This window comes from Ovis aries, chromosome 18 (genome assembly GCF_016772045.2).
Source record: "Ovis aries strain OAR_USU_Benz2616 breed Rambouillet chromosome 18, ARS-UI_Ramb_v3.0, whole genome shotgun sequence".
Taxonomy (NCBI): Eukaryota; Metazoa; Chordata; class Mammalia; order Artiodactyla; family Bovidae; genus Ovis; species Ovis aries.
Window position 1 is genome coordinate 30,334,506 of NC_056071.1, and position 14,600 is coordinate 30,349,105.

General features: G+C 42.1%; 2 protein-coding genes across 19 annotated transcripts in view; one reads left to right on the forward strand and one right to left on the reverse strand.

The window, feature by feature from the left end:
* Positions 1 to 11,782, reverse strand: part of PEAK1 (pseudopodium enriched atypical kinase 1) — a 328,690-nt gene extending 316,908 nt beyond the window's left edge. For all 7 annotated transcript variants that reach the window (XR_009597237.1, XR_009597236.1, XM_042235200.1 and 4 more), the window contains exon 1: positions 11,694 to 11,782. The gene's annotated coding sequence lies outside the window, so the exon portion shown is untranslated. The remainder of the gene's footprint in view (positions 1 to 11,693) is intronic.
* A 767-nt stretch (positions 11,783 to 12,549) lies between these two features.
* The window catches only part of HMG20A (high mobility group 20A), a 119,492-nt gene continuing 117,441 nt past the window's right edge, over positions 12,550 to 14,600 (forward strand). For all 12 annotated transcript variants that reach the window (XM_060401734.1, XM_060401735.1, XM_060401731.1 and 9 more), the window contains exon 1: positions 12,550 to 12,663. The gene's annotated coding sequence lies outside the window, so the exon portion shown is untranslated. The remainder of the gene's footprint in view (positions 12,664 to 14,600) is intronic.

A 14,600-nucleotide genomic window follows, 5' to 3' on the forward strand; every position in this document is an offset into this window, starting at 1 on the left:
CACAGAAGATCTATATAAAAAAAATCTTCACAACCCAGATAATCATGATGGTGTGATCACTCACCTAGAGCCAGACATCCTAGAATGCGAAGTCAAGTGGGCCTCAGGAAGCATCACTATGAACGAAGCTAGTGGAGATGATGGAATTCCAGTTGAGCTATTTCTAATCCTAAAAGATGATGCTGTGAAAGTGCTTCACTCAATATGCCAGCAAATTTGGAAAACTAAGCAGTGGCCACAGGACTGGAAAAGGTCAGTTTTCATTCTAATCCCAAAGAAAGGCAATGCCAAAGAATGTTCAAACTACTGCAAAATCGCACTCATCTCACATGCTAGCAAAGTAATGCGCAAAATTCTCCAAGCCAGGCTTCAACAGTACGTGAACTGTGAACTTACAGATGTTCAAGGATTTAGAAAAGGCAGAGGAACCAAATCAAATCGCCAACATCTGTTGGATCATTGAAAAAGCAAGAAGAGTTCCAGTAAAACATCTACTTCTGCTTCATTGACTACATAAAAGCCTTTGACTGTGTGAATCACAACACACTGGAAAATTCTTCAAGAGATGGGAATACCAGATCACCTGACATACCTCCTGAGAAATCTGTATGCAGGTAAAAATGCAACTGGACATGTCCAATGGACATGTCCAAGTGGTTCCAAATTGGGAAAGGAGTATGTCAAAGCTGTATATTGTATAAAGGAGTCACCTTTCTTATTTAACTTATAGGCAGAGTACATCATGAGAAATGCTGGGCTGGATGAAGCACAAGCTGGAATCAAGATTGCCAGGAGAAATATCAATAACCTCAGATATGCAGATGATACCACCCTTTGGAAGAAAGTGAAGAAGAACTAAAGAGCCTCTTGATGAAAGTGAAAGAGGAGAGTGAAAAAGTTGGCTTAAAGTTCACCATTCAGAAAACTAAGATCATGGCATCTAGTCCCAACACTTCATGGCAAAGAGATGGGGAAACAATGGAAACAGTGGCTGACTTTATTTTTCTGGGCTCCAAAATCACTGCAGATGATGACTGCAGCCATGAAATTAAAAGATGCTTGCTTCTTGGAAGAAAAGTTATGACCAACCTAGATAGCATATTCAAAAGCAGAGACATTACTTTGCCAACAATGGTCCATTTAGTCAAAGCTATGGTTTTTCCAGTACTCATGTATGGATGTTGAGAGTTGAACTATAAGGAAAGCTGAGCGCCAAAGAATTGATGCTTTCGAAGTGTGGTATTGGAGGAGACTCTTGAGAGTCCCTTGGCCAGCATGGAGATCCAATCAGTCCATCCTAAAGGAAATCAGTCCTGAATATTCATTGGAAGGACTGATGCTGAAGCTGAAACTCCAATACTTTGGCCACCTGATATGAAGAACCGACTCAACGGAAAAGACGCTGATGCTGGGAAAGATTAAAGGAGGGAGGAGAAGGGAACGACAGAGGACGAGATGGTTGGATGGCATCACCGACTCAATGGACATGAGTTTGAGTAACCTCTGTGAGTTTGTGATGGACAGGGAGGCTTGGCGTGCTGCAGTCCATGAGGTCGCAAACAGTCGGACACGACTGAGCAATTGAACTGAACTGAACTGAAGAGTATCCATGAAAGCAGCAGTCAAAAGTGTCACATGTTCACAGAAGATGAAGGCCACTTCTGCTTGATTTTACACTGAAACAAAGTTTTTAAACAGTCTGAAGTCTAATCCCATTAATTCTGAAAAGTGGGTAGAGATAGAAATTAAAAAGTCAGTGTAACAGAAACTCTTGTAACCAGTTCACTGGCTTAATTGATAGCAATGACTATAGGCACAATTACTAACCTGAGGCCTTATAATGGCAGGGGACCAAGAGCAGAAGCAACTTAAGAAACCAAGATCAACATGCCGAAGAGATTCTCCTTTTTGATAATTGCTAGTGTGTGCATGAAACCTTGACAAGTTTCTCATCTGATACCTATTTATATCAGTGTTTATATGTAGCTGGCACATGCTTGAGTTCATTTTTTCTGATGCCTATGTCCTCTAACAAGCTTTTTCAGTATGTATTTGAACCATTATCTGGTATTTGCCTTCCACTGCTACTTTCTTTTTCAGTCTGTAATTTGTCTCATCCTAGATTATAAATTTATGGCTCAATGCTAACTCCTGTAACAGCTCAGTGCCTTGCAAATAATAGGTACTGAAAAAGTGTTTATTAATAACAGATATGAAATTCATCCCAGAGTCCCACCCCAATCCTTACCATTTTGCAAAACTGTTCCTCCTCATCTCTCTGACTGGGATGCCCTGTGGTCAGTCCTTGAATCTCTTTTCTAACTACACTCAACTCAGGTGATCTCACCTATACTGACAATTTCTAAATGTATACAACCTAGATCATCACCCTCCTTTGAACTACAGATTCATTTGTTCAGTTGCTGACTTGACATCTCAATTAGCATGTCTATTAGACAACTCAAAAATGTAGCCAGTCTGGAACGGAACTCTTGAATTCTACCCAGAAACCTGCTCTGCTCATAGTCTTCCTGTCTCTGAAAATGACAACTCCACCCTTCCTGTTGCTTAAGCCAAAAACTTTAGAGTCATCCTTGATGTCTCTCTTTTCACATTCCACATTCATCAGCAAACCCTGCTGGATCAAAACATACCTAGTCAGAGTCAGAGATACATTTTACATACAGAAATAAAGAAAGATATGTATGGATACACAGATTAGTAAGCATACATATATTTCCTAGCTCTGTCCACAGAGAGCATCTAGCAGAAGTGATATCCCATTAACAACAAGCACACCTAGCATCCAGATCTTAACCTCAAAATACCATTCTCCAATAAAAGGAATCAGAGTTTTGTGAAAAGAAATGAGTCTAGGGCTGAGGCAGGAAAATACAAGATATCCTGAAACATCTAGTAGTGCCAGAGAATAAAGAAGTGTAACATGTACACATACAAAGGACAGGAGCATATCAAAAGGACACAGAAGTCAACTAAAAGAGCTCCCAATGGGCAAAGCTGGAATAATTTGGGCAATAAAAGAAAGAATGATACCAACTGAATGATAACCCTAAGAATAAAGTATCCATGAATTACAACTGATATCATTAGATAGAAAGATAGAGAAGGAACAAACCTTCCTTACAGAATTCCAATTAGTAAATGCAGTAAGAATGAGGAAAAATAAACAGTACATTTAGAACATCATAGCAATAATTACTACAGGCAAGATTACTGGTGAATGCTAAAAGTAGCAGAACCAGGATACTGGTAAAGGCTCAAAGCATCTCCCTCAAAATATTTACCAATTACTGTGGTGTTTTTAATATATGTCCATAAATTCTTTGATACATCTCCCTCCAGGAAGGAGAGCTTAATTCCCCTCCCCTTGAGTGTGCGCTGAATTTAATGACTTGCTTCTAACGACCAGCGTATGGAGGGGGGAAAATAACGACTTTCTAGTGCAAAAATCTGGCAGAAACTACCTTACCTAAGTGATCGCCCAGTGATGACATGTTGATAAGAAGGTGTAATAACAAGGGAACTTTACTCTGTGGTGTTCTTCCTCAAAACTCTGTAACTAATCATGAGAAGATATCAGAAAATCTAAACTGAGGAACATCCTATAAAAACACTTGACCAGTACTCTTTAAGTATCAAGGTCATAAAAGGTAAGGAAAGACCAAGAAACTCATGCACTAGAAGCATCAAAGGAGACTCAACACCTAAAACCAATGTAGTATCCTGGTTTGGATAATGCAATGGAAAAAGGATATTAGTGGAAAAACTGGTGAAACACAAAGTCTGCAGCTTGGCAGAAGCATTGTACCAATATTAACTTCTTCGCTTGACAAATGTACTGTGGTTATGTAAGATGTTAATATTAGGAGGAAAAGGGTGAAGGGTATATGCCAATGATTCTTAATAGGAGCAATTTTGCCCCATAGGGGGCATTTGGTAATGTCCAAAGACATTTTTGATTGTTACAACAGGGGGATGGTACTGCCACCTATGGACGGACAGAGGCCAGGGATGCTGTCTAACATTCTATATATTTAGCACAGGACAACCTCCGCAACAACGGTTTATTTAGTCCAAAATGTGAATAATGCTGAGACATTAAGGAACTCTATGTATTATTTATGCAACTCCTCTATAAATCTAAAATTATTTCAAAATAAAGTTACAAATATTCCAAATCCAATCATTTCTTATCAATTTCCTAATATAAGACACCACTAACTCTCAAATAGATTTTTAAGAGAGCCTCCTAACTGATCTTCTTGCTTTTACTCTTCACTTCTTTAGACTGCTTTTAACACAGTACCTGGAGTGGACTTTTTAAAGCATAAATCTGACCATGTCATTTTGCTTAAAAATCTGCAATGGTTTATATCTCAAAAAGTAAACACCCACGCCCTTCCAGTGTTCTACAGGCTCTATGTAATCTGGACCTGGTTATTTCTTGAACTAAACCACTTTCTACACACAGAAGAACTGTACAAAAAAGATCTTCACAACCCAGATAATCATGATGGTGTGATCACTCATCTAGAGCCAGGCATCCTGGAATGTAAAGTCAAGTGGGCCTTAGAAAGGATCACTATGAACAAAGCTAGTGGAGGTGACAGAATTCCAGTCAAGCTATTTCAAATCCTGAAAGATGATGCTGTGAAAGTGCTTCACTCAATATGCCAGCAAATTTGGAAAACTCAGCAGTGACCACAGGACTCGAAAAGGTCAGTTTTCATTCCAATCCCAAAGAAAGGCAATGCCAAAGAATGCTCAAACTACCAAACAATCGCACTCATCTCACATGCTAGTAAACTAATTTTCAAAATTCTCCAAGCCAGGCTTCAGCAATACGTGAACCACGAACTTCCTGATGTTCAAGCTGGTTTTAGAAAAGGCAGAGGAACCAGAGATCAAATTGCCAACATCCACTGGATCATGGAAAAGCAAGAGATTTTCAGAAAACCATCTATTTCTGCTTTATTGACTATGCCAAAGTCTTTGACTGTGTGGATCACAATAAACTGTGGAAAATTATGAAAGAGATGGGAATACCAGACCACCTGACCTGCCTCTTGAGAAATCTGTATGCAGGTCAGGAAGCAACAGTTAGAACTGGACATGGAAAAACAGACTGGTTCCAAATAGGAAAAGGAGTACGTCAAAGCTGTATATTGTCACCCTGCTTATTTAACTTCTATGCAGAGTACATCATGAGAAACGTTGGACTGGAAGAAGCACAAGCTGGAATCAAGATTGCCGGGAGAAATATCAATAACTGCAGATATGCAGATGACACCACCCTTATGGCAGAAAGTGAAGAGGAACTAAAAGCCTCTTGATGAAAGTGAAAGTGGAGAGTGAAAGAGTTGGCTTAAAGCTCAACATTCAGAATACGAAGATCATGGTATCTGGTCCCATCACTTCATGGCAAATAGATGGGGAAACATGGAAACAGTGTCAGACTTTATTTTGGGGGGCTCCAAAATCACTGCAGATGGTGACTGCAGCCATGAAATTAAAAGACGTTTACTCCTTGGAAGAAAAGTTATGACCAACCTAGGTAGCATATTCAAAAGCAGAGACATTACTTTGCCGACTAAGGTCCGTCTAGTCAAGGCTGTGGTTTTTCCTGTGGTTGTGTATGGATGTGAGAGGTGGACTGTGAAGAAGGCTGAGCGCCGAAGAATTGATGCTTCTGAACTGTGGTGTTGGAGAAGACTCTTGAGAGTCCCTTGGACGGCAAGGAGATCCAACCAGTCCATTCTGAAGGAGATCAACCCTGGGATTTCCTTGGAAGGAATGATGCTAAAGCTGAAACTCCAGTACTTTGGCCACCTCATGGGAAGAGTTGACTCATTGGAAAAGACTCTGATGCTGGAAGGGATTGGGGACAGAAGGAGAAGGGGACTACAGAGGATGAGATGGCTGGATGGCATCACGGACTCAATGGACGTGAGTCTGAGTGAACTCCGGGAGTTGGTGATGGACCCGGAGGCCTGGAGTCCTGCGATTCATGGGGTCGCAAAGAGTTGGACACGACTGAGCAACTGAACTGAACTGAACTGAAACCACTTTCTACTCTTCTATTCTATTCACTGTCTACTCTTCTATTCACTCCAGTCCAGGCACACTGGCCTCCTAGTGTTCTGAGAATGTAGGAAGCACACTTCTGCCTCAGGGCCAACGCGAAAAACTGTTTCTTCCACCTAATGTGCCCCCTTACCTCCTTCTTAAATTGCTTACACCTCATCAAGTCCTTCCCAGACATCCTTTTAAAAGTGCACATACCCATTGGCATACCTGTCCTGCTTGCCTGCTCTATTTTTCTCTACAGCATTTATCCATCACCTTCTAATACTGTATAACAACAAGTTACTTATTTTGTTTAATGTCTGTCTTTCTCTCCAGAAAGTAAAATCCACCAGGGCATGGATTTTTGTCCGTTTGGTTCACTACTATAACCTCTGCACCTAGAACGATGTTCAGCACACTTAATGCTAAACAAACATTGGATAAATGAATGATACACCTTTGAAGTCCTAAATTTAATATCTCAGTGTTGCTCTACCACTTTGCATCATTACTGCATTTTCTCTCTTACTCCTCTCTAGAGAGGACTATGGTTTGGAGAACAAAGAACAGGCTTGAATCTTGGTTCTATCACTTGAGAGTGTATCTCTAGACACATGATTTAACCTTTCTAAATCCTCAGTTTCTTCATTCAAGAGGAATGACAAAGGGATGGATGGTAAGGTTAATAACACTTTTGTTAGAATTAGAAATAAGGCATTAAAGTATATAACACATACTAGTAGGTATGCCATAAACAAAAGCTAATGTTTTTGCTCCCTCCTCACTAGCTCTTTGGCTTCACACTGACCTCTAGCTCCCAGTTTCTCCCAGTTGAATCACCTCTTCTATGATTTCTGCTCATGATCCAACCTGGACTCCACAGTTCACTCCAGTCACAGCCTTTTAACATCATTAATTCGCTCAGCCAACTGCCCTTCAGGTATCTCTACCAAGTAGGCATCTGCACAAAGCTGTGCATAATAGCCTGGGCTCTCGAACTGAATCACCAGGGTTTGAACCCCAGTTATCTTACCATCAAGGAGAATAACAGTACCTACCTTTAGAGCTCTTGTGAGTTTCTTCAGTTATACCCAGAGTGATCAGTGCTAGAGAAAAATCAACCATGCAAACTGGAATCCCTACAAATCTGAGGTCTAGAACCTAAGATGGGTCCTCTGTGCTGCCTAACAATTCTTTTTCATTATCCTAGTCATGATCTATTTCTCTCCCATTCCCTTGAAAGCTATTATATATTGACATGCTTTTTTAAGAACCCCTATTTTATCATGCTCCCCCTCATTCTAAGCACGTACTTAAAAATGTTAGAAGACAAATCAACTCATTCTCCCTCCTGTCCCCATCATTTAGAAACTTATTTACACTGCCTCCAATTTCATCTCTTTTCTTCATGTTCAATGAAAAAGGAAAATCAAGGCCAACTTCTCTACCTATGCTTTGGATCCCATCCCTTACTATTGCTTCCCAATTCCTGGCATCATCAATCACCTCTGCCCCCCATCTCTCTCCTCCCCATCTCCACTTCAATTTCTCCTCTCCAGTGGTTCATTACAAGCCCAAATAAATATGCCCCAAATCCTCTTATTTTAAAAAGGGAGGAGAGACAGTAAACTTTTCTAAAATCCGGTGCATCTCCTTCACCTGTACTATTTGTTCAGTCCTCTGTTGAAAACATTATATCTCTCACAATTAGCTACATTTCTAGTTGTCATTGGCTCTTCAACTCCCTCACCCAGAAAGCATTACAATGTAGCTACCTGCTCCAACTGAAGTAACAAATGACTTAATCATCATGGCTCAGGGGCTTTTTTTCCATTTTTATCTTACTTGGCCTTTGCATGGCGAGATACTGTATTCTCCACTCCTAGTCCCTGAAATACTCTTCTCCCTCAGCTTCCGTGACAAATCTCTCATAGTTTCCCTTTTCAACTTTGGTCTATCTGGCACAGATGGTTGGCTTCTCTTAGTTGTCTGCCCCATTCAGTAGTTCACAACAGAAACGTGGGAATCATGTTAAACTGTCAGTCTTGCTCAACTCTATAATCTGATTATTTACCCTATCCTGTTGATAATACTTCCTAAACCTCTTACACATCCACCCCTCTTCTATCTCTCTCATCATTTCTCACCAGGAATGGCTTCCTAACTGGTTCTGCTTCTAGTTTTGTCCTTCTCTAATCCAGCATTCACCTCACTGCCCGGAACACAAATTTGATTCTTCACAGCATAATTCCCTGACTCCCCCCACCCCACTAAATCCTCACAGCCTTCAGAATAAAGTTAAAGCCCCTTAGCTTGTTTCATAAGGCACTCAGTGATTTGACTTCTTAACACTTTTTCATCCCGTATTTTAAACTGTGTTGTCCACATGTGCCTACTGAATACTTTAACAAGGCTAGACCCAACTGAGATAAAATACATACCAGATTCTGAAAACTTAGTTTGAAAAGAGAATGTCAAATATCTCAATAATACTTTTTAAATTAATTACAGATTGAAATATTTTAGACATATCAAATTAAATAAAATATTATTAAAATTAATTTTATCTTTTACTTTTTAACGGGGTTAATAGGAAATTTTTTTTGAATTACATTTGTGACTTACATTATTATATTTTTACAGAACAACACTGGTCTAGAATGTCCTTTCTCTTTTTTCAACCTAGTTAACCCCTGTCTATTTCTGAAGATTAGTTGAGGTAACTCACTAAAATGCATTTTAGGACACTCCCCTCCCAAGACTCCCAAGTACCCATTCTCCTCTGTGCTTCTATCCACAGGAATTCACTTACACCTGTTATATATCACTCCACATTATAATTATTGGTTATCAGCTATCTTCTTCTGCTAAACTATATGCTCCTTGCAAAAAGGTATATCATTCTACATATACTCAGGGATTTCCACCATGCCTACCACTTTTAAGGCACTCAAAATATTTGCTGAACAAATGTGAACTATCTATTCCTGGCCTGAAAGTTACTAGAATTTCTCCAAGGAAAACAAATCAGCAAAGAAGGAACCTAGATTTCTTCCAAGAGCTCCAGTAATGAAGGATCAGAATGATGCTAGGAAGCAGGAATTACAGTAAAGAGAACAGTAATAAGAAAATAAGGCTCATCATACACACCTCTTACAGTGAAAGCAGGAATTTGCAGCAGTGATATGGAGCCTTGAACTCAACTTAGCATGCCAGGGGCCACAGTTTGGTTCCTAAATTACTCAAATAACCCATCCAACAAAAGAGTATGATTTGGCAGGTTTCAACACAAACAGCTAGAGCCCAGCACCTGTTCCACTTAAACAGAACATCATTACAGTTAAAAACAACAACAAATCTTTCTCATGAAGCAAATGCTAATCTCATGATGCTTCACCATGGAGCAATTTAGAAGAGTTATTATATGAAATGTGCCAAAGCATGAATTTATGGCTGATGCTTATTTGGCAAATATGGTTGGCACTGCTAGATGTTGAAAAACATGTATGCAAATAAGCAAATAAAAGTTTTTAAGCTCTCAGACTTAAATATTTACATTATCATAAATGTACAAAGATAAATGTTTATATGAGAACACATATAACACATTCCAGGAACATATTTTTAAACATGATTGTCAGGAACAGTTATGAAGTGGCATTATTTCTTTATGGGCCTCGCGGTAAACTCTTAAAAATAAATTTTGACTGAATGTTAATGGGGTACAAAAATTATGGAGGAGGTTTCTCCGTACTATCACTGGGTAAAATGAATAGTCACAGTATCATAATAGTTCAAAGCAATTTTATCTTTTCCTTTCACCAAAATACTTTTCTTCCCATCCTGGAGCACAGCCAAACATAAACGTCAAACCCTAAATGGAAGGTCAGAGGTGAAGAAGAGGACCACACATCAAAAAGGCTTAAAAAAGATACTTTGACATTTTCCCCACATTAATATAGTCATGTTAAGAGTCTCCAAAAATAAAGACATGATAAAATATTTCCCCCTCTTTCCCTCTGACAGTTATGGAAAGATGTTTGTTTTTTCACATAGTTTGTGAGTTGGTCATAGCCAAAACACATAGTAATCGTATGAATTCTGCTTCCATTGTTAACTGTTCATCTCTGGGCAGAGGCTACAACTCCCATCTCTGAAGCCAAGAAAATGTACCATACATGCCATTATAGTTTACTAAACGAGTCACCAAAGAAAAGCAGGCACTTCAGAAAGTAATTAAGGTAGTCAGTGAACTGAGCTATCTAGAAGTGCTCTGAGATTACAGGAGAAGCCATCATGAAGCAAGTATTCAAGATTGCTCATAGAAAGTTTTACCCCTGTGGGTAATTCATGGTTTTCACTTCTACACTGCAGAGAGCAATATGGGTTCTCTGCCTATACACATTACCACATCATTCCATTTATCAAGGAAAAAAAAAAAAGACGTTGTGGCTGAACAAAAGTCAAGAGGTAGGCCCCAACACAGAGTCCTCAAGGCAATCCCAATTCAGGTGAAAAGCTGATGACATACACCATACAATGACCTAAAATCAGACTTTCATATATAATCTTACCATATTTAACAGACACAGGAGAAAAATGTATTGAGTTTTTCTATACAAGGCCAATAGAAATGAAATCATAGTTTTCCTTTAGCTCCTCTCCTATCCCCTCAACGCCAGCCTTCCAGTAACTCCATTCCATAGCTCTCCGATTCCTAAAAGGGGATCTTAAAAACACAGCGGACTGCAAAAAAGTAACATTTAATGGTGGGAAGGCTCCTCTTTCCTGTTGCTCTCAGCAGTCTTTCATGTAGTCAAAGGACGAAAAAAAAAAAAGAAATCAAGCTCTCAGACGGATGGTGCAGGCGATTGGGAGAGGGTAGAAAAGGGGCGCAGACGGCAAGTCCTCATCGTTGGGGGGGGAGGGAAGAAAAGTTGCAAAAATGAACGAATCAAAGGGCAAAGGAGATACAAGACTGACCTCACGAACCACTCAAAACCCCCAAATAACCAAGTAAACCCGCACGTTAGCGGGGCTCACAAACCGCAGAGCGAAGTGAGCAGGCAAAGAGCCACCGGGTTTCGCCCTGGCGCTGTCGGCCAGGCTGCGCCGGATCCTCGGGTTTGGAGGTGGATGGGGATGTCCCTGCAGACTTCGCAGTAACGAGAGGCGTCCTTCCTGCCCTAGCCTCACCGCGTCCACCTCCTCCAGGCTTCACTTTCCCCAGCAGCCTTCCAGCTGCGCCCGGGGGTGTCCCCCGCCGCCAGGTCCCAACTTTCCCTCCTCTGGGGGGCGCCGAGCCACCGGGGCCGCCGCCACCGCAGCCACCGAGGGAGGGGGCGGGAGCGGGGGCGACAGGGGGCGCGAGGCGCCGGCGGGCCCCGGGGACGGCGGGGCGCGGGGGTGGCCGTGGCCGGAGAGCCCGCGCCGGGCCAGAGGCACAAGCCGCCTAAGCCCCCGCGGCGGCGCCACCCAGACCCTGCGCCGCCCCGCCCGGATTCCCCCAGGTCATCCCCCTTACCCGTCGGCGACTCTAGTCCCACAAGCCGGCGCGAGAGGACAGAAGGGATCGAAGGGGACGCGGACAACCCTGCCCCCGTTACCTGAGGGGCTCACACGCCGCCGCGGTGACCACCTTCGCCGACCGTCCCGTACCCTTCCTGGTGACCGCCAGCGCCGCCGCCGAGCAACTGACACTGACTAACAACAACTAACTAACTACTCGCCGCCGCCGAGTCCACCGCGCGCTCCCGGCCGCCCGCCGCCCGCCCGGCCCACCAGCCAGCCCGCCTCCTCCTAGCCTCGCGCGCCGCCTCTCCGCGCGCGCACTCGCCGCCGCGCTCCTGGAGCGAACACGCGCGCGCGCGCGCACGGGCCCTCTCCTCAGCCCCGCGGGAGGAGTCACCATGAGGCCCCACCTCTCGCGTTCCTACCTCCCGGGAGAGACCTAGAGCACGTCTGATTGGCCGAGGGGGCGTGGCCAAAGGAAGAGGGCGGGACAACCAGGACCTTCGGCCGGCGTGAAGGGAAATTTCAGTTCAATTACGCTTAAGCGGAAAAGGCGAACGAGGTACTGCCTCATTTGGTGCCTCAGCCCCCTAGGTCAGCCTACCGTCGAATACAGAATATGTATCTTCAAGGACTCCAGCACACAGTAATCACCAATTTAAGCCCAATATTTCTGCAGGCCTTAATTTTAAAAAACTACATCTCCCAGAAACCTAGGCGAAAATAAGTCTCACCTTACGTAATCACGTAGTCAGTCCTTCGCCGCCTTTGAACAAAATAATCCCTTCATTTTTCTGAAGGTATGGGGAAAAATGTTTCATTTTTCTCCTCACTGGAAAAATTTTAAATGCAGCGATTAAAGAAGTTACCTATGGAAGGCAGTTAAGAAATTAAGTAAAGGGAAAGAAAAGGCATCAATATAAAGTACTGCGGAGGAATTTTTGTCAAGCTGTGAGACGACGGAGTGAGAAGAGTGAAGGCGGTTGAGAGGGGCTCAGGGAATTGTCCTGTGTGCCAGGGACTTTCTTTAGGCCTCGGGCCCCTGTCTACCCCTATCATCAGCAGGTCAGTAAGCGAGGCGAGCTTGGGGGTGGCCACAGTGGAGGTACCCTTCACCCCTTGAAGATCACCCCTCTTTTGCTGTTACTGGTTGGCCTCAGTTTGAGGCCGACTGAATGGGGGCGCCTCACTTCCTGTTGGGGGAGGGGAGGAAGGCCATCCTGGGGGAGGGGGGAACATAACTCACTTCCTGTGGGGGTAGGGTGAGAGGTTGGGGTGTCCAACCCATTTCCCGTGCCGGCGAGAGCTTGAAAAGGTGGTGCTTGGTGCCATATGCATAGGCGGTATCCTAAAGCTTTGGGATTGTGTCTTAAGTGAAAAAATTAGGTTATTCCACGAAGTTGTGCTGATCACCAGCCTCCAGTCAGAATTTATGTGAATTTTGATTCCATGGGTAAGGTGAAAATTTTCTCCGCAGTAGAATTTTCTTAATGCATTTGTCATAGAATTCGAAACCTCTTGTTAAAATTTTCTACCCATCTGTGCAAGATGACATACTTTCTGGTGTGACTCATGAATTGCCCACCCTGCTCCTCGACTCAAGTCCAACCTTGACTTAGAGTGGTATAGCGGTATTCTTCGCCTTGACGTGCCACAGGAACTCTATAGCAATTCTTAAAGAGCTTGTTTATTACAGGACTCGATATTTTACATAAACTATGAAATTTTCACCTTACGAAAGTGAAAATATACCCAGTTAACAGATGTTACCTTAACTGATGTGATTGGTGTCCTAAATCCGTAGACCTGTTGCTTTTAGGGTACAGGTTCTGCCCTGTGCCTGAAAACAACTTCCTCAGGTTTAAAAATCGATTTAATTAAATTACAAAGGGGGGGAATGTACTACAGTGCGACTTACACAGATGTTACATGTAAGTTACATATAAGAATGTTTAAAGCTGAGGAAGTTGTTTTCAGGCAGAGGACAGAACCTGTAAGAGACCTGGGTCCCATCCCTGAGTCAGGAAGATCCCCTGGAGTAGGAAATGGCAAACCACTCCAGTATTCTTGCCTGGGAAATCCCATGAACAAAGAAGCCTGGGCAGGCCAGAGTCCATGGGGTCGCATAGAGTCCAGCACACCTGAGCGATTCAGCAGGCACATGCATGCACACATACCCAAGCACCGATTTTAAAATGGTGTCTACACTTTGTGGTTTTAAGGCATGGTGCAGGGATCCTGAAATTCAGCTCAGATTTTAAGTAGGGGGAAATTTGGGCTCATAAAGGACAAAAAATATGTACCGGAACATTCTGTTTTTCTATATTCTCAGTGTTTTGTAAGAAACTACTTGTAATAAACACTTAACAGTTTGATTTCTTGGCTTGTTTTCAAGTACCACAATACTTAGTAGGTGGTGAGGGTACTGAAAGGATCAATCTATTTGGTGATTATAAAATTTCAACAGCTTTAGTAGTTTTAGAATATCTATCAAGTGAACTGTAATGTCTTTCAAGAATATTTAAAAGAATAAGGCTTTTGTATTTTTTTCCTTTAGGGTTCTCACCTAATCTACCCTCAGAATTTGCAATTGTTTTAATTCTAGTTCTTTTCAGAAGCTAGTTTGTTTAGAGTTTATTAGAAAATCTGATTTACACTAAATGTTTAAACATCTGTAAAACTTAAATGTCACAATAAGGAAAAAGATATGTTTTGATCTTTTATAGACATAAAGACAAAAAAGCTAAGACCCAAAAATCAGTGAGTTACCTTTTCAAGGACTACAGAATTTCTGCAAAAGTTGAAAAGACAGGACACATTTATGTCTGTGTTACTGTTAATAAAAGGAACATATAGACTGCCTCAAGCAAGTATTAATTGATTAGAAAAACCTGTTCATTATCTTCTGTTAGTGTACTATAGAAGAAAATACTATATGAGGCTCCTGACAAACTATTAAACTACAGCATTAAGAACTATTGAAGTGAGTAAAGCTTGTGGAA